Source organism: Aythya marila (assembly GCF_965140915.1).
Source record: "Aythya marila genome assembly, chromosome: 14".
Classification (NCBI taxonomy): domain Eukaryota; kingdom Metazoa; phylum Chordata; class Aves; order Anseriformes; family Anatidae; genus Aythya; species Aythya marila.
Genome location: NC_139055.1, coordinates 18081096 through 18101135, shown reverse-complemented (window position 1 = coordinate 18101135; position 20040 = coordinate 18081096).

Genomic DNA, 20040 nt, shown 5'->3' with positions numbered 1-20040 from the left:
CCACGGGCACAGCAGCCCTGGCAAGGACCCAATCTGGTCGTGGGCTCCGTGGGACAATGGGCACCGAGCAGTATTTGTCCACGTGTCACTGAGGGTCTGGAAATACAGTCTCTGTATCAGAATGTTAGCAGGATATTTTTTACTTCCTGGGCTATTGAAAATGTGCTCGCAGGTGGTGGGTGAGGTTATGGACTTCTCCTGGGAAGGCAATGCAATCTCCTGGTGTTTTCCCTGTCCTGAGCTCACATCCAGAGCAAGAAGCAGGTGTACACACTCTGACATCCACTTTTTTCTTTTAGGGTGTACTTTGCTCTTTCGTCTGGTACTGCTAAGTAAAATCATGATGAGTGCAAGAGCCAGACCAGAGTCCTAGAGCAGGGGTTGTCCAGAGCCTTGCAAGCTGATGGGAAATTGTTGCATAGCTGCTCTTTTGAGAACTTACGTATATATATGCCTAATATAGCAATTTCACTTATTTTTCCCTGGTTTGCTTATGAGAGTATGATGTAGTCTTGAGTAACAATTTCAGTATTTTTTTTTCTACTAACCAAAGAAAAATCCAAAGAGAGTACCGTTTTTCTCAAACATTATAATTTGACATGATCAGCTTTGCCCTTTTTTGGTTATTACCCTCCAGAAACCGAAAGAGGTTTTAAAATCAGCTTGTCCCAAGGACAGGCTGTGGTGTTATTCCGGATGGACCATAGGGAAGGGGATCTTTGGGGTGAGCAACGCTCACTTCTTAGCCTATGTGTGGGTGCTTCGTTAACCTACAGTTCAGGGAACTGAATGCTCCCTCTTGGTGTAGCTCCTGTGTTCAAGTCACACATAAATTTTTCATTTTTCACTTTCTAAGATGTTTTTTGTTAACATCATTAAATACATTTATCTCCTGAGATGTCAACCCTACTGTAACAACCTGCTTTTCTCCCTTTGGGGCATGAAAAAAAAATTATACCAGGACAAGCACTTTGTAGGCAACACTGGGACATTGCACAGCCTTTAAAAATGTAATGGCGAGAGCATGTCTCCTAGTATAGCATATTATCAAATCACAATGTCAGTACACTTTCTTCCATCCATCTCAGAATTCCATCCTATCTATAGAGTTTCAACTAAGGGGTAGTTTCCAGCAATGAGCAACAGATTCCTCATAATTTTATTAATATTTTGGCCTCGACAATTCCTTCCACATTCCTGCTATAAACAATGACACTCCTCTGGTAATTCCCCAGTTTTTTAGTGCAGCTGTCAGGGTCATTAATATTTCAGGATGTTTTCTGGGTGTTCTGGACATTCTTTCAGGCAGAGGCAGTGGCTCCTGTGTGCAGGCTGGCTGAAAGCTTGGGCAGGATAAAGAGACCGTGCAGAGATAAATGAATGGTTTGGGAGGAAAACCAGTAGGTGTAAAAAGGATTGGTAAAATACATAAAATGCATCAAGTGATTTACAGCAGGCCAGCGTAAAGCAGTTACTCACACTGTCCTGAAATCAAGACACTTGGCAGAAAAAAAAAAAAGCACAACCAGTGCTAAACTCTGGAATGAAAATCTGAGATAAATACCAGGACTATGAGTTTGATGATTACTTTATTGGACTCAATCTAGATTGTTAGAGTAAGCAAATAGCTGCGATGAAGAGGTTATGGAAAAGCAGTGTCGCCGTCTGGTGTCACCGTCATCATTGTGAAGGATGTGCTTCATTGGGAAAAGGCTTTTGCATTACAGGAGTGAGACACTTAGGTTTCCAGGGAAATGAAGGACAGAATCAATCACTGTCATGGCTTACTTTTGTGCAGCCTGCTAATATGTCCCAGAAGAAGCACGTGCACATTTACAAAATGTAAAACATGAAACAAACAAACAAACAAAATGCACACAAGAACACAACAGGCAAGCACTGCTGATATTTGCAATCCTTTGCTGCTGCTTGGCCATTTTGTATTTGTTCTTTTGATCATTTGCTTCTGTGTCACACCTCATGCCTTGTGCTCTGCAAGCTCCTTGCCATTCTCCTGTCCCCATCCTATGTTTACCTTTCTCCACTCCCAGGAATATCCATAGTTCTCTGGGTTTTCCAGGTTTGTTGGCAACCAGCCGCTGTCATTGCAGAGAGCCTTAGGAACTAAAGTAAGGAGTTGCACCATGTCTCTCAGACCAAGTTATGGCTATCTTATCTAAATATTTATTATTTTTTTCTACAAAACACAAAGACTACTGTATTTTCTTGACCAAATCTCCTACGTACATCCTGGTTTACAGAATCTTTGCTCCAAATTCTGCAATAGATGAGTAAGAACAGCTGTGTGTTGGTGGTAAAGGAAGAGCCTCAAAAAACATAATCAGTTACAGAGGGCTACATGGTCAACATACAGATTATCACCTACAAATAAATCTGATAGGCTGTCCTACGAGATGTGTAGTATTTATTAAAGCCTTTAACTTCAAACTGCAATAATGTTTTGTAAAATAGTGAGCATCCGATCACGGTACCAACTTTTGCTATGTACGAAGCTACGGATTCCTTACAAAATAATGTACCAGTCTATTCTATGAAACCTGCAAAAAAACCCTTCTAGGAAATAACAAACCTGTGGCAAACTTTTGGTATTGACCTATATTGGGGAGTGGTGCAGAGGAGGATTTATGCACAGTCATCACCGGCCATGACGTCAGTGCCTGAATTTTTCTGTGTGCTCAGCCAGTGGAGCCTGCAGATAGGGAGAACGTTCAATGGACCGCGGCAGCGCGGGCTGGGGATGGTGCGGGGGCAGCGGTGGATGCAGGGGCCAGAGCCCACGGCAGCCTGGGCATGGGGGTGAAACGGGGCTGTCACTTTGTGCCACAAACCACAGCTGATGAGCAAAGTCAGAAGGGCTTTTCCGGTCCTGCAGTGGTGCCAGACGACATGGGGGGAGGAAGGATGGCCTCTCTTCTGACTCCAAACTGAACTTCATGCTTACAAGATAAAATTAATTTCTCTGAAATTGGCATATTGTACTAATTCCACGCTATCAGTATAACACGAACAGAGTATGTACTGAAGAAAACCCTCGTGTTTCAGTACATAACCCAAGTCCCAAGTGAGCCCTCCCCACACCTGTCATCATTCTCCATGACAAGCAATCATGTAGGAAGGTGTTTGCTTTCCTCCATGGTGACGGTGTGACTGGAAACTAGATGACAAAACAGATGAATTAAGGGGTAATGTACTGCACCCACTGCAGCACAGATCTTCTGAGAGATTGGATTACCCTCACATTCAGCATCCCATTAAGGTGAGCTGAAGATCCTGTTAATTGTGTTTGACCAACCAAACTCCTGAGGGAATAAAAGAGTACCAGAAATATCCATGTCAGAAAACTGATTTATGTTACACAGATTTTGTTCCCAGTTTTCTATGGAAGGTTTACAGAGGCCTTGTCATAACAACCACGGGTGCTGGTAGCAAGTGCTTTTCTGTACCCTCAGCAAAATCTTTGTGAGGTCTGATCTGTGTATCGTAATGCTTTGATGAGTGCTTTAACAGCCAGTTCTGGTGTGTCCCCAGATTCCCATCTCTGAACTGGGTTTTTGAACGGGCCCTTCCAAGCCATGTGGCGGCTTCTAGGCTGTGGCGGCTGCAAGGCCGCAGGCCAATTTCAGATCCTAAAAATACAAACCACAGCCTCAGGTGTGGAAGATGGGTTGGCATGGGTCTCCCAATGCCCAGAGCAGGTTTTCAACATTTTGAAAGTAGCTGTATGCAGGAAGTACAGTGAGGGCTTCTGTTTATAAATACTTTTCATGACACGAGCTTGAGATGGCTGCATTGGCACTACCTGCATGCAAGGCATTTCCAATAGAACTGGGGAAAAACATAATCCCCTCATCATGGTAAGTCCCCAGACACAAATCAGTGAAGCTCCACGTCCTATATCTGGCAGACAAGATGGATTTTACTTCAGCAAGTTGTCTGGGCAAAAGCATTGGGATATTTTACGTAATAAATATGAAAGAACCCCAACTGAGGATAACAGTCTGATGATCATCAGACCAATATCAACAATGTTTTTCAAAATCCATCTTGATGTTGAAGGAAGAAGCCTCAGGCACACCGGGAGTCAGGCGGCAGTGGGAGGGGAATGGAAATTCCTTATTCCCAGTGGTGGTGAGCCAGTGATTCTGAGCTGATAGCAGGAGGCAGTTGGTGGTTTCTGTTTCCAAGGAAGGATGCCGCCTATGCACAGTAACTGCAAAGAGAGTGGAAAAACATTTTTTTTCTACAAAACTAAGAAAGAAACTATTTTAACTATTGTCATAAATCCAAATTTGATGATTCGATCCTTGCTGTCAAGGATTTTACCTATTCATCTTTTACAATTTCATAACAGTTTGGGATAAAGCTGATCAGGTAACTGATTAAAAAAACATTACCTTTTCCTGTTGTCTGTGTAATGAATCTTTTACTGGATGACCACTTTTTATACATTATTGCTAATAAGAACTAAGTTAAACACTTAAAAACAAGGAAATCCTAAAATGAAGGTTGCTTTTGCAGCCCTGAATTGCTCTCATTATGTCAGGCTGTCTAACTTTTTCAGTTCTACTTCATACAATTTTTCCCATGAAAGGTTTTTTCAGCCCCATATTTGCTCAGGCTGGACTTATTGGCCTCCAGCAGTTGTCCTGTTTTAGCATTTTCTAATTTTTAAGCGGTTGCTTCACTACCGTAATAATCCTTTTAGGCAGCTTTTCCCTATCTAATTTTGAATGTTTTATCAAGCAAAACAGAAGTCCCAGGCAAAACACCTTGCTGAGTCACAGTTCAGCGTATGGTTAGGAACTGGGTGAACTGCACTATATAAGGTCAGAGAGACTTCAAACAAAAGGTTGTTTTTATGTTTTCAGTCTTACGAAGCAACTTTTTTTTTTTTTTTTTCCCTTAGGCCTATTTTTAGAAACAACTACCTTGTCTGACATCTTTAAGATAACCACTCAGTCAAGGCGGAAAATTTCAGCCTGAAGGTTACATGTTGGTAAATCTGCCAGCAAAGAAATAACAGGCAGAGCATGAGGCTCACCAAAAAAGGGAAAAGGTGCATCTTTTGAAATTGTGTTATGAGAGATCTGCACACTTGCTAAAACCGATGGGATTCAGCACCTTGGAAAAAATGCCTCTGGTTGTGTGGGAGCTGGTGACATGCACCTAGCACGTAGGCTGATGTGTCCCCATCCCTCCTGGGCATCTACTGCTCTTGGGCATGGTGCAGGTGCACAGCTGAACACAAACCAACTGAGTTTGGCACACATTGCAGGAAAGGGCAGGGTATGGAAGTTTAGTCCTTAAGATAAAGGATATCTTTAACACGTGTTATTTTTTGTTATTGTTATTTTTGGACATGGTTCTAAGCTAAATTATGAAAGAAATATCACTTTTCAAGCTATATCACATACGTTTCTTACTTTTTATCCATCTTATTCATAGAAATCTCTGGCAAAATCAAAATAACTTTCTGGAACACAAATCCTATAAGGAGTGGCTGAGGGAACTGGGGTTGTTTAGTCTGGAGAAGAGGAGGCTCAGCATTATTGCTCTCTACAGCTACCTGAAAGGAAGTTGTGGGGAGCTGTGGGTCGGCCTCTTCTCACAGATACCAAGTGATAGGACTAGAGAGAATGGTCTCAAGTTACACCAGGGGAGGTTCAGGTTGGAAATGACGAGATGTTTCTTCTCAGAAAGAGCAGTCAGGCACTAGGACGGGTTGCCCAGGGAGGTGGTGGCGTCACCGTCCCTGGGGGTGTTCAAGGAAAGGTTGGACGTGGTGCTTGGGAACATGGTTTAGTGGGCGACATTGGTGGTAGGGGTGGTTGGAACAGATGATCTCGGAGGTCTTTTCCAACCTTACTTATTCTCTGATTCTGTGATTTTATGATTCTTCTCACTTACAGGTGGGTAGCCTCCAAAGAACGACCAAATTCTTCTGACCTGTATTTCCCTGGTTTTATTTAAATTAAGGTAACTTAGCTATTATTTCCCGCTTTGTGAACCAGGCAGTATACAATGAGTGTCCCATTTACTTTAAAAATTTCCCTTTTCTAACTGCTAGGAAATAGAAATCACATTTTTCTAATTCAGGCAGCTAACTGAAAAGCATCGTGAGTTATATGGGATAAATCATCATGGTTCCACTACTGTTTTGTTTTGTAGTTGTCAAAACCATGAGTGAAACCAAAAAGAGAAGTCTCTGTGAGGCAGCAAAACCCAATTTCATCCCCCGGGTCACGTTTCGCCGTCCCACCTGGAGCAAGGCTGTGGTGGCTGCACTCCGGCTGCTGCACGGCTGCGGGCAGAACCCTCTCGGGCAGGAGTTTCTGCACGATCAGCAATGCCTCACCAAGAAAAACACTGGGAGTCAGACGTTAGAGAGCCCTGAATGAAGTTTGTGGAGCAAAGCATCTCAAATTGCTTCCTGGATCCACAGTAGCTGCAAGATCCTTCCTGTGAGTTTAATCACATCCTGGCATATCCAGATCAGCTGAGAGCAACGTCACTGTTTAGAGTTGCTGTGCTATTTTTAAGCAATGAAACGACAATTTGTCTGTCACACACTTCAAACAAAATTTTTTCTCTGTGACTCTGATAATGTTTGTCCCACCAAGCCATGGAGACAGTCGCACAAAGCCGGTGCCCGTGGTGGAGTGGTGGAGAGGCCAAACTGCGTGACAGCACCCCGCCGCTGCTAGCGGGCTGACGGCAACGATGCAGTGCTGGGAAATCAAAGCCAGTCGTGCTCAGGGCATTCAAAGGAGAAAGGAAGGGGATACTTGACACTGCTGGGAGGATTTCACCCTGTTTTTCCCCACCTGGGTGGGGAGAAATAGGTATCTCACTTGATCATCTAATAAAATGCAGCGTTTCATTTTTTTCCACCTGTGGGAAAAGAGATTTAGGCTGGGGCTATAATGATGTCATTTGGAAGCAAGCAGCAAGCAGTGCCTTTATCACCGTTGGCCAGAAGTGTCATAGGAAACACAACATCCTTCTTGCTCCTGTGCCGCCTGTTGGCAGCTCCAGCTGCTTTCCCTCTTGTCGGGGGAGAGAGGAAAACATCTCCCTGTAGGGAAAGCCTTATCCTGGCTTAGAAGTTCTCAAGGTATTTAGCATGCCTGAAGACAAATAATTGCTTTAGCATCCAGGAGGTGTTTTCCAAATTCTAACATAGATGGAAATCAAAGCCTTCTATGCATTTCTTAGACCACTTGATTTTCCAGCACACCTATATCATCCGTCCTTAAACTCAGCACTGCAATGTTTCACTTATGCTCAACCACACAAACTCGGCTCGGGCATGTTTCTACTTGCTGACTATGAAAGCCCCAAAAATCTGTATCAATAGCTACATCATAATGTCGTCATGTATTTGTGCAGGCATGCGAAAATAGAAATTCTGTCTGAAACTCTCAGTGCCGCCTGGGAGAAAGGAGTAATCCCAGAATTTACCTGCTCGTGTTTCTGCTTTTCTTTCATAGAGAGTAGACAAAAATAACTCTCTCTCTTTTTTTTTTTTTATTTTGTTCCCCTGTTAATTTTGTCCATTTTCATTTCACTAACCAACTTCCTCCTTTTGGTTCCATTATTTCAAACTCTGCTCAAATAAACCTAATGTTGTATTGCTATTTCCTCTTCCAAGAAAATCACCACCGGTAAGTGTGTGAATAAACACAGCCCCGTGGGATAAGTTAGGTCACTGCTGAAGCCCAAGAAACAGGAGCAAAGACTGTAATTTTGAGGTTTCTCACAACTCCACAGTCACTTCAGTGTCCACTTAGGTATCAAAGTCTCTTCGTGTTTCTGCTTTCTGAGCCCATGGTTTTCAGGAATGATTACTACTGCTTCTGCAGTGGTCTCCAGTTTGGGAGGTATAACCTGAGACACTTTCTAAAATTATGGGTTATACTAAAGCTGACAGAAGCAATATCTGAGTGCCTGCAACTGTGCTTTCACAGAGAGCATCACTGCATTTGTGCTTACAGATTTGCGGGTGGAAAGACAGGTTTCAGAAACGTGACCATGCATTTTGGAGCCCTCCACAAAGTAGCTGTTTTATTTTAAAATTACTTGATGATGGGCTCTTGGCTCAAATCTAACTGTCTCACTGACCACTCTGAATTTCTGAGTGGTTTTAACTACACTATGGGCATTTGGCTGTCTGGCAGCACCATCCTTTGTTTCTGTTGCAGCAGTGAAATTACTTGAGTTACCATCTCTTCTGTTGGGTATAAAAAGACCAGGTCAACAGAAATATTCCTGAGGTCATTAATGAAGTGAATTATTCATCTGCTGTATATAGTAAATGCAATAGCTTCTTGCACATCATTCAATACGAATGTATAAATGTAATTAGCGAGCATGAGATGGCCCTCAGCTTTTTGAGCTACTACTAAAGAACATACTAACTTTACCAAAGAACATAAAAGACTAGATGAATCAGGCAGATCAAAGGTCTGTCATGACCCAGTGTGCTATGAGCAGCAGTGGGTATTTAAGGAAAAGGTGTGAGATACAGACTACACAGAAAGATCTTTCCTTGTGATGTCTTCCTGACAGATGGCCCTTGGTGATATAAGAAAACTCCAAGACAAATGTTACATCTGATTGTTGTATTTAATGCCGCAAATAATGTTATTTTCTGTAAATTTAACACTATTTTGAACCTAAGCATAGTTTTTTTTTCTGAGATCCTGGGCAGAGTAAGACTCATGTAGAGCCCCTTGCTGTTTTTAGTGATGCTGTGTTCCCACGCCCATGTCTGTGCTTACCAACACCGAGATGCCTGTGCTTCCCCAGCCACTCATCATCACTTAGATGGCTAGACTTGGTCTTGAAGATCTTTTTCAACCTGGATGATTCTGTGATTCGAACATAGCAAAATCATCCTAGAACATTTCCTACTCAGCTTCAGAGAGTAATTGATATCACTGCATGCTTTCTGAAATTACATCCAGATGACATTACACAATGCCGGTCCTTTGTACTGTTAATTCTGGCTTTTAGTCCTGCTGATGACACATGCTGCTGTGCGTAGTTCTTCTGAAGTAACTATATCATACAATGACATTTTCCCTTTAGTTTGACTGACGTCAGGCAAACACTTTATCCTTTTGGTTTTGTTCATGTTCTATTTTACACGTTCAGTTCTCCATCCATGCATTCAAATAAGGATTCATTTCTGTTACATTTACATTGTTAGACCATACAGTGGAATTTATTCCACTGCAGGATATATTCTTTGATTCCGAACAGTAATGAAAGATTTCACAGCCATTTTTGCTGTTATGTTGCTAACACTGATCTGTTCTTTCCAGGTGGCACCACCGGACTCCACACTGATGCTCTTACAGTGCTTCTAGAGTGACCACCAAGTTCAGACTCAGCCTTGATATTCACATCTCATTTATCTTCAATTTTGAACAGGTTTCTAAATTCTTAACCTTATTGTTACAAAACTTATGTGACCTATTCTTTCTATCTTCTAATTAAACCAACATAAATAAACAGCTGGCAGTCATTCATAGCAAGTGGAGAAACAGCACAAAAAGCCCCAGTAAATATCTCATTGTCTGCAATGAAAACGCTGTGGGCTCTTGTTTAAAAGATGCTCCATTTCAGTACAATCTAAATATATTAAATCATGAATAAATGTATGAAAGAAATAGTAATAAGAAGTCATACAAAAAGCATTTCAACCTGCACCTTCAATGGGATGTTTCTGCTGCTCTTTGACTTCTGCTGCTTTTACTGGCATTGGCTCAGTCCCCAGCACTGTGTGTCTGCTTGAGCTATGACAGCAGATGGCAGCTTACTCAAAAATAGAGGGGCAAAAAGGATTACTACAGGAGAAAACAAAGCAGAAAGATCACTGGCATGCTCTGCCAGCCTGCTGCTGTTGGCAAGGTCACATCATTGATCAACAGCAAAATTCAGCCATGAGGGATCTCTGTGCTTGCCTAGGCTGGGGAAGTGAAGTGCTTTGCTTCTCTGTGTAATATTTACAGCATAAAAGGAGCCTGGTCGCTTTTTAAATAATACGATCGACACTTCATCAAGTCACCAGCGTATATGACCTGTCACTTTACAGTCACAGCACAACCTCATTGCCTGCACAATGCTGCAAACACTGGTGTCAACAGACCTGCCTCAGCTCCCTGTTCACCCTCCTCCTGAGATTCCTCCACGGCCTGATGAAGAAGAGAAAGAGAAGCAAGGGTAATTTAACAGAATAAAATTGTCATGCTCCTATGAATCCTTCACCTTAAACCTGTGACAAAATAAATAAATAAATATGTAAATATTATTCTTTAAAACTCCACTTCGATTTGAGTTACAATACTGTCAGAAGGTGGCACTTTCACATGGGCTAAGGCATTAGCTTTGTCATTTCTTTACTCAAGAGGTGTGACCCATTAGCCACAACCCAAATCACTGTATCTGTGTTTCTCCATTATCCAAATCCAAGGAGAATTAGTCTAACAGAGGCACAAAGGTCATTGCAATGTATGTTTCTATTTATACAAGGGAGTTGATGCTTTACTGAGGTGTAACATAATTTGCCTCAAGAGAATTAATCTTTACTGACCAGCCTAAGTAAGATAAAAGTGTGCTCCTGTTCATTGACAGGAGTCTTCTGGATTCAGGCTGTAAATATGTCCTCTACGCCAGAAGAAGTTAAGCTGAATATCTCTTTTTTGCCTTATGTGATTGCAGCATAGCCGGCATGAAGGGTTACCAGATTAAACAACTGTTCTGTCCAACTCTGATATCTTAATTTGTTCCGGAAAACCCAGAATAGTACCACTTTTTTTCTCATTTCTCACTGTAATGTAGGAAGAGCAGGGCTAGAATGCATTGTTCTCAAAAAGCTCTTGTAAGTTTTGACTTTGTTTTTGTAGCTGGAGCCCTCTGAACGGGCATCCGCTCTCTCCTTGCAAAACCCTACCAGGAGTAGCTCAGAGAGTTCATGATAATGAAGGCACGTGAACAGAAACAAATCAATAAAGGAGGGCATTGCATCACTTCTAGTCTGATACCTGCTGGTGTTTTTGTGTCCTCAGAATGAAACAATCTATTTTTCTTCATTTGCATAGGCAATCCACTGACTTTTCCTGTGAATAGTTAAATAATGGTTTTGTCTCCAGCCTTTTCTTGCAGCCAGGAAGATTTTTGTCACTACATCATTCATCTCAGCTGACACTTGTGCATAGGTTAAAGAAAATGAAATTAAGGAGAGATATTAGAAATTCTCCCTTTGTAAATTGCTTCAGAGTCCAAGAATTACGATTTGTGTGCATATGTGCATTTACCAAATTAAATGTCTTTACTGTGAAAGCTTAACAGATAAAAGTCAGTTTATTAACACTGTTCCTACATCAGGTGGGACCCTCATTATACCAAGCAGAGCTACAAGGTTAAGAAATAACTTTTTTTTTTTTTTCTTTCTGCAGAAAGTTTGCACCTGTCAGAGCTGCAGGGGCACTAACAGGCTTTGATGGCCCTGACCAACCTCAGCTGGGCCTCTGCCCACACCCTGCCCATGGACCCAGCCCATTTAAGCTTCAGCCTTGGGGTCTTTGCAATTTCTGCTGATGTTGCAGAAGTGCTGTTCTCCAGCTCAGCTGCAGTCATGCCTCTCCCTGACCATGCGCCCAGGTGATTTGGACCCTAATCTGTGGATGGACTTCCTGACTTGCCTCAGACCTGCTTCATCACTGCACAGTTACTAATGGGCTTGGTGCTGGGTTGTCATCCCCAGCCCTGCTTGCTGTGCTCGGGTACCAAGAGACTGCACCCTGGCTGCTGAGGCCCCTGCCCTTCATCTGTGTTGAGCGTGGTTCCTGGCTTGTAGGGAGCAGCTGACCCCCACTGTATTCACACAGTAAGTCTTCTCTTGCCAATAAAACTGCTGCTGTTGGTGTGCATCATAGCTGAAACAAAAGCTATCAACAAATCCAAAAGTTTTCAATCAAAATTGATAATACAAAACCTTAGGATGTGTTGGGTATCAATGTAGTGTGTAGAAGAACCCTTTGCTCTCTTTGACTTGGGGGATGACTTATGCTTGAGTTCAAAGGGCTGATCTTATCTCTTCATCTAGCCAAAATACCCTTCTTAAATGTTCAAAGTCACAAAAATAAGGGGAGCTGGCACCAAACAGTGTGGTTATATGGATTTTAGCAGCGCTTTGTACTGTTCTTTTGGCTATGGTATGCAAAGCAAACTTACTGAACTGTCAATCCCATCACTTCTTCTTGATTTGGGCTGCCAACCAGCACAGATCTGCGTGCTGTGCCCACAGCAAACACATCACCAGCCCACCCCAACACTGTGCCGCTCCCCAGATCTCCCCAAATCCCTCCGTACGAGGTGACCGCAGGTAGATAGCGCAGGGACTCAACCCTGCTCTCTTCCACAGGTGGAAAGGAAGGCTGGCTGGAGGAGAGCCGGGCCCAGGAGCAGGGGGAGCAGAGCAGGGCAGAGCCGAGCCCAGGGCCGGGGCCCCGGGGTGGGCGCGGGGCCGGGCGCCGCCGCTGTCCGTGGTGCTGCAGCGCCGGGGGGCGGCTCCTGAGCTGCGGGGGGAGCCCAAGCTGTCGGCGATTCAAAGAGCCCAGCAGGAAAGTGCTGTAGCTCTTCCCCAAGGTACGTGTGTTATTTTTTTCCAGAAAGTCTGTGAGGCGTAGTTCTGGAAAGTGGAAGTCAAGAAATGGGCTCGGATGAGGTCCTGAGCCAGCTGATGGAGACTCGCCTCTGTCACTGATAGCAGGTGGGGGTAAAGCAAATATCTCAACTTCAAGAAAAGACCTGATGAGGTGGTTCACATTTTTCTAGCTCTGGGACAAGGTAATCATAAGATGGAAAGCTACAGACTTTTTGGGTTCCCCTGTTATATCAAAATTACTTGTTTCTGAATTGACTCACAAAAGCCTTCTCATGCTTTTAGATAAGGCAAATTGGGTGATGTTGTGGATTCCTCTTCTCCACAATTTGCTTTAAGGTATAGATTAAAATTTGTGGTTTCTCCCTTCATGTGAGCAGTAGCCCTGCCGGTAATAATGTGAACTGGCCAACCAGTTCACAAATAAACACCAGATGGAGGATCAAGGTGAAAACTCAAGGTGTCAAACCAACTTGCAAGTCAAGGTAAATGAAGGGGAAAAAAAATCCCTGCCCAGGAACAGAAAGCAAGGAGCTCTGAACAGCAACAAAAGGAGAGGGAGTTTCTGCTCACTGGACAGGCTTGAGACATTTTGGAGCAGGGCACGTAATGGTTTGATATTAGACTAGCTTGCTTGGCAAGGGGTAATATAAAGCTCCAGAGAAACACTGAGACATGATTGGAATACCATCAAACATCTTTTGAATCAACAGAAAAGGAAAGCTGAAATAGCATCCTGAATAGCATCTTTACTTAGCAGATTCTTGCATTGATTGCCTCAACTGATGTTGAATTATACAAGGGCAACATGATCTGATAATTCTGCAATGAGACAGAAAAGAGGGCATGATTACCATCATAAGAAACCAGAAGGGCAGACAGCTGATACTGAGATGTGGGGGAGTGCTGAGTCACTGCATTAGGTGCTGCCATAGTAACTGTTTACCAGCTGGTTGGGGGTGAGAAGAGATTGAAAAACCTGAAATAGAAATTTAACAAGTTATAGCTTGAAAGATTACACATCTTTAAAAACAAAACTTATCAGAATGAAACACTTTCTAAGAAGCTTTTTTTGTATTAATGTTACTTGGGGGCAACTAAATTGCATCAGATTATTGAATGGGCACAGAAGAGTATCAAGAAATAAGAAAATGATGTATCTTCTTTTAGACTAATGTTGTTGCACCTAATTGTGTGAAGTAGGAAGCACTTTGAATTTGTTTATTCACAAGGATTTGGTGTAGTTTATATTTCTTGCAACCCAGACCAAGCTGTGATGTAATGGAGTAGAAGGATCTTCTGGTAGTGACAGGTTTGGGAATGAATTTGAAAACTTCTCATAGCTTAGAGAGGAATGTGAGCACAAAGTCCTGGCTGATCTTTTGTGATGTTGTTCTCTGGTGTGGATATTAAGATTATTGTTGGTCTGTTACTGGTTTAAATCTCCTGGTGGTGTTAGGTATGGCCTCCGCAGCAGAGATGGCTCTGGTGTTGTAGCAATTTTGGACACTTCTGTGACTCATGAGTTCTGAGTAAGATCCTGAGTGGCTTCTCAGTGGGGAAAATTTCAGCATCATGACAGGTGTCTGTCACTGACACCTCTAGAAACAAAATCTCCATTGGTATCATCCTAATGAGGGACATGATGAGTGAGAGCACCAAAATAGGCTGCTACTGGGGTGTGAGCAACTTCTGAAAATGACCTCAGATGGACCTTGTGATCAGTTGGGCTAAGTTTGCCCTGGGGTCTAGTGTACGGAGAAGCAGAAATCTACTAAAGGCATAAAATACAAGTCAAGAACTAGAGGGTTTACATGCACAGAGGCAGGAAGCTTGTGGTGAAACACAGGATGTCACCATTTTTTTTAAATCTACATAGAGATCGGAGGAGCTGCTCCAGGAACTGATGAGGTCAGGAAAGCTCTTCCTTGCAGGGCACAGGCAGACACTCTGTGGGTGCCCAGAGGTCCAGGTGGTAGCTGTTGTGTCAGTGATTTTCACTTCTCTGCTAGGAGGAGGAAAGGTGTTTTCAGGACTCAGTGCACAACTACATGTGCCAATCTTTGCTGTAAAGCTTAGCGGAGTTCTGGGAGCTGGTGGACTTTAACCAGTTCCTGCTACTCCCTCCACTTCCCTAGAGAAAGATTATTTTAAAAGATCCATTGCCTGAAAAGCCAAGTGATCCCATGTGATTAGGATGATTTAACTTGTCCTATCCATCAGCTCCAGTATTGCCATTTCTGGGCTCCTGCAAACTTCCATTAGCTAGAAGCAGGGCTCAGCAAATAGCACCGGTGGTTTGGGGGAAGTCTGGGCTTTCTCAGACATAGTGGCTGTGGGATTTTGGTTGCTTGTGGAAAACAAGATCTGCTGACAGTCTTCAAGCACACAAAACTTGCTGCAGGGAAGGAACGTACAAAGTGGGGTAGAAAATGTTCTTCCTTATCTAGAAATAAGATATCAGCAAGAGGCTAGACAACAGCTCTTAATTAAAATAGACCGTATAGCAGCAGAGATGATTTTCCAAGTCCAATTTCATAGCTGTTTTGTTTGATTTTGACACCAGGTGTGGCTGAAGTCACAATAGCTGCACAATTACTTGTTAGCACACTTGATGATGTCTTTTTGCTTTGAGACCAAGGATCTCGGAAGCCCACTTTACTTGAGCAGTTAGATGTGGCAATTTCCTAACAGGTTGCAAGAGTGGGCAGCAGTGACACCAATGCAAGTGACATCAGTTTAGTCTTTCGTATGCAGGATTTTTTTTTAAAGTCCTTTTCACAGTGAATCAGAAACCACACTTGAAAAGTGTCTTTTCCCTTCAAATGGAAATTCTTCATTTATGTCAGCTCCATTCTCACCTTAAAGAAAACCAAAAGTCTTTATTTTCTAAGGAAGCGTATACCCTGGACAGCTATAATCAATGCTGAACAAGTGTTAGTTCCTCATACATGCAGGGATTTCCTTGGTGAACCTTGCTCTGTGCTCACAAAGAGTTAAGCAGCTGCACATCACAGCTTTGAGCCAGTTCTGCCTGCCTTGCAGATCTGCCATGTTACTCGCTCAGAAGGCTGAAGAACAAGGCTGTGGTGCATGTTCTTCCCTGTGCCATTCCTGACCCACTTTACCCCCCGGTGCTGTGATTACCAGGGGATGTAACATTGGAGTCACTGCTGGCACAGCCATGTAAAGCCTTTTTTCTGCAAAGCCTTTCTCTTACCATGGAGCCCAGATTAATTTTCTGCTGCCAGCTTGTTGGGGGAAAGGTGGAATCCCCAAGAACATAAATCTGCTGTCTCCCCACACCCCCCTCACGTTATTTGCCATCGCTAGCGTGTTTTATCTCCTTTTGTGCACAGCCATTCACTGCGTTTTAAGGCGTTAAAATATCTGGAAGCGATGCTCATCCGTCTCCTAGGCACTGGAGCTGGAGGTATTTCGCTATTTCAGCTGGGCAGGGCTTTCAGGACCGCTCCTGTGCAGCAGAGATTCCCTCGGCCCAGGAAGGGGAAGCACCAGCCATGGCGGAGCAAAGTTTTTCCCCCCCCTTCCTCTCCCCTCCCCTGATGCCCTCTTTGCGCGTTCAGGGAAGGAAGGGATGCTCCGGCCCTGGCAAGACGAAGCCGGAGGGCTCGCCGGGATGGGGAGAGGAGGAGGAGAAAGAGGAGAAGGAGGGGGGCTGCTAAAAATACCGCCCTGTGCCGGGGGAGCGCGCCGGGCTGCGCAGTGAGCGCGCCGCAGTGCGCGGAGCGGGGAGCGCCGCAGGCATGCTCGGCCCGCTGCTGGGCTCCGCCGGCTCCGGCTGCCTGCTGCTGGGTGAGTGCCCCCGCCGCTATATCGCGACAGGGCCGGGCTATCGCGACATCCTCGCGGCAGCCGGCGAGCGGAGGGGGGCGGCTCCGGGGCTGGGGATGCGCGGTTGGGGGCTCGGCCGGGCGCGCTGCTTCATCCCCCGCCCCAAGCTGCCCCCAGATTTATTATGTCCCAGGGGGTTCTCGGTCCGGTGATTTATTTGGAGTGGGGCTGGGAAATAGGGCAGCGTGCGTGGGTGTGCTGCTAGGGGTCCGTGTGCTCGTGGCTGTGTCCGTGTGCTCGTGGATGCGTGTGCGTGCTCGTGCGCTGTACCCGCTGGGCAGGGGGTTGTGTTCAAATCCCATTGTCTGTGGGCAGGCACGGCGCTTCTAAGCGTGTCTGGGTTAGAAAATGACTGCAGGTCTGAGATAGGAGGCTCTCTGGCAGGTGTTGAGGGGTTCAGCTTTAAGCGGTCTGCTGCACTCGCTCAGGTGTGGGTGCTTTGAATCCGGGAGCGGTGCCTTTTCCAAAGGAAGGTGAGGTTCAATGCCCGTGCTATTTCCCCTTTGTCCAACAGCTTTCCTCTAAACAAGCAGACTTCCAAGGGGAAGAAGTACAAAAGGGAAAATGATTTTTAAAGACAGCATCTTCGCGTTATTAGGTAAATATTCTGCTGGGTAGCACCAAGAATGGAAAACATACAGCGATTGTTTATGTGCATGTCTGCTTGCTGCTTCTGACTCTGAAAAGGAATGTTTCACCCTGAAAATAATAGGGACCCCAGTATTGCTGGCCTGCATTTTGTCTTTGAAAATATCCTGGCAGCTCCCATAAAGTCGGTGGGTTTACAGTTGCTTATATCAGCAGCTTGAATCAGCTGCTTCCGAGCTGTACCAAAACTCATGCGGCGCTAATTTTGCCCAAAGGGAATTAGATGGGTGAATCAGAAAGCAGGACTTGGCTGGGAGGCTGCAGGCAAGTGTTTGTTACAGTATTTTGGGCCCGGGGCCCCAGGGACTGCTCTGAGCTCCATTACCGGCTCAGGCAGCCTTGTTTATGACAACAGGAGGAGAGGAGGGCGGGCTGGGGATGCCTCTCGTGGGCCAGCACCTGCTCCCAGGCCTCCGTGCGCACCCTGCGGCATCGATCCCAGCGCGTCCCTGTGCCTCCCATCCTGGTGCTCACTCTGCTGCATCCAAATGCATCTCCCTCTTGTCTCCTGCTGTCCCAAAGCGTTCATCCATTCGGGCACTGCCCTGGCTCGTGGCCTCCCTTAGTTCCTTGCCCGTTTGATTTTAGTGTGGGTGGGGACTTCAGCCTAACGTGATCTACGGAATAGGTGTCCTTGGAAGACAGATGTGCCACTATTGCCTCTGGCAGACACAGCACAACTCACCTAAGGGAGATGGATCCCGTTGGCACAGGGGGGCTCTATCCGACCCAGCAGTGCCACGTTTGCTCAGCTGCATGCTCTGGCTGCTGCTCCTGCTCGTGGTCTCAGTCTTCTGGTGGCTCCATGCCGTAGGCACCGCTCCGTGCTGCCAAGGAAACGCGGTGCCTGTGCTGATTTGCAGAACGTGAGGTGCTCTTGGGTGGCCATCACAGCCCAGCACAGCACTCTAGGTTGTTTTAAGCGAATTTCTTGCGTCCTTACAAAGGTTTTGAGTAGTTGAGGATGGGTCTGTAGTGCTCACCTCAGTGAAATAAAGGTGTAAGTCAGAGAAGGACAAAGACAGAGATTTCCTAATGTGCAGATGAGCTTTGTTACCTGGCTTGATGTAAGAGCAAATGAGCCTAACAACAACCCCTGCCCCAGGGAGCCTTGGGACTGGTTTGGCTGAAGCATGATGAGGTTACAGCTGAGTCCCCTGCTCCTCTCCCCTTGAGTAAAAACAGGGAATCCCGGAGACTTCCCTGCTCTTCTCTTCCCTCCTCACCTCATGTGACTGCGTCCCTGCGTCAGCCCTGCCACTCAGCACAGAGGGGGGCCCTGTGCTCCCCTGGCTCCTGCTGGTCAAGCAGGACCTGTGGAGACACAAGGAGGAGGCTCTGCCCCGCCACCACCGCTACGTCCCCAAATATTTGTCAGTGTGTGCTTGCGAAGGAAGCAGAAGGTTAATGTGGCGCTTCAGGATTTGTACAGCCCCGCTTCTAAATCCTGTTCTTGCACTGTGACACAGGAGTCCTTGAGGATGCCCCAAAATGTAGGTCTCGGGGTAAGGAACGGTTCCTGCCACGCTTTGTGTGGGGAAACAGCAGATGCCCAGGGCTGCTCAGACCAACCCATGGAGTGCTCCTGCTGCAGGGGAGGCAAACCTCTGTCATTTGATGGGATATATTTAGTTGCTTTTATTCTCCGTCTCTCTATTACTTTCCTGTTTGAACAGTTGCTAGATAACATCAAAAGGAAAGAGGAAATGTTTCTGGATTTCTCTGCTTGCTTGCGGGGGGAAGGCAGCGCACAGCAATTTCTCTCTGCTGCTCTGGACTAATCTAGACATTGATTTGATTTTTGTCTTCACTCTACTATGGATATAATAAATATATTCAAGTAATGAAAAGAGGAGAAAAGCTTTGAAGACAGATGGTAAAATGAATTAACTGAATACCCGTGGATGTAGGAAAGCTGACTTGGGAGCAAGCCAGGGACAAAGAAATACCACATCGCTCCAGTAAGGGTACAACTGCCGTGGCTTTCGCATCACCAAACGCTGCAGAGCACCACTGGGTTTAAACCTTTCCTTTTTATTACATTTCTATGAGGAATTTGAGAGGAATATCAGCATCTTCCTTCCTCCATGCTACACCATTGCAAGCAACCTGGCGGCAGGTCGGGGTGAGAGAGAAGCAGCAGGACACAGGCACCAAGCGCGGCTCTGTTCCCATGGCTTTCATCTCAGCTTTGCTAGATTAGTCCTCCACGCAGACCCAAACAAAACGATCGGCTTAATCACCTTCTTTTTTTATCGTCAAGGAAGAGGAAAGAAGAGCATCTATTAATACAATTTGTATTTTTAAGTGCTCTGCGTGCGCTCCTTTGGCGATGGATCAATACAAGTAATGAGGTTTTCTCATGGCTGCTCTTCATGTCCCTTGTGCTGCTGAGCGAAGCCAAAGCCCTGCAGGCCCCTGGCACCAGGGCCTGAGCTGTCCCCATGCCATTTTTCAGGGCTGCAAGCACTGGGTCTATGGGGAGCGACGTGCTCTGTGCTCTGCTGCTGCTCTCGGCCCTCCGGAGAAGGTCCTGGTGTCCAAACTGCTTCGGCCTCTCTGCTCCTCTCCCTCTCAACAAGGGCTGGCAGTGCCCGTGAACCCAGATACTCTCTGACCCTGGGACCTGGTCAGATGCAGCGGAGTGAGGTGTGCCAGAGAGCACCTGGCTTTGTACTGTGGATTAATAGGCTTGAATTTTATTACTAAAATCCACAAAACCCCACCTTAAGAGTGGGATTCCTCACGCTTCTTTCTGAGCGTCCCTGTAGCTTGCTGTGAGCCCAGCCTGGCTCCCAAGGGACTTTTCTTTCCAGACGCGCTGATTCCGAGTCCTTGCAAATCCT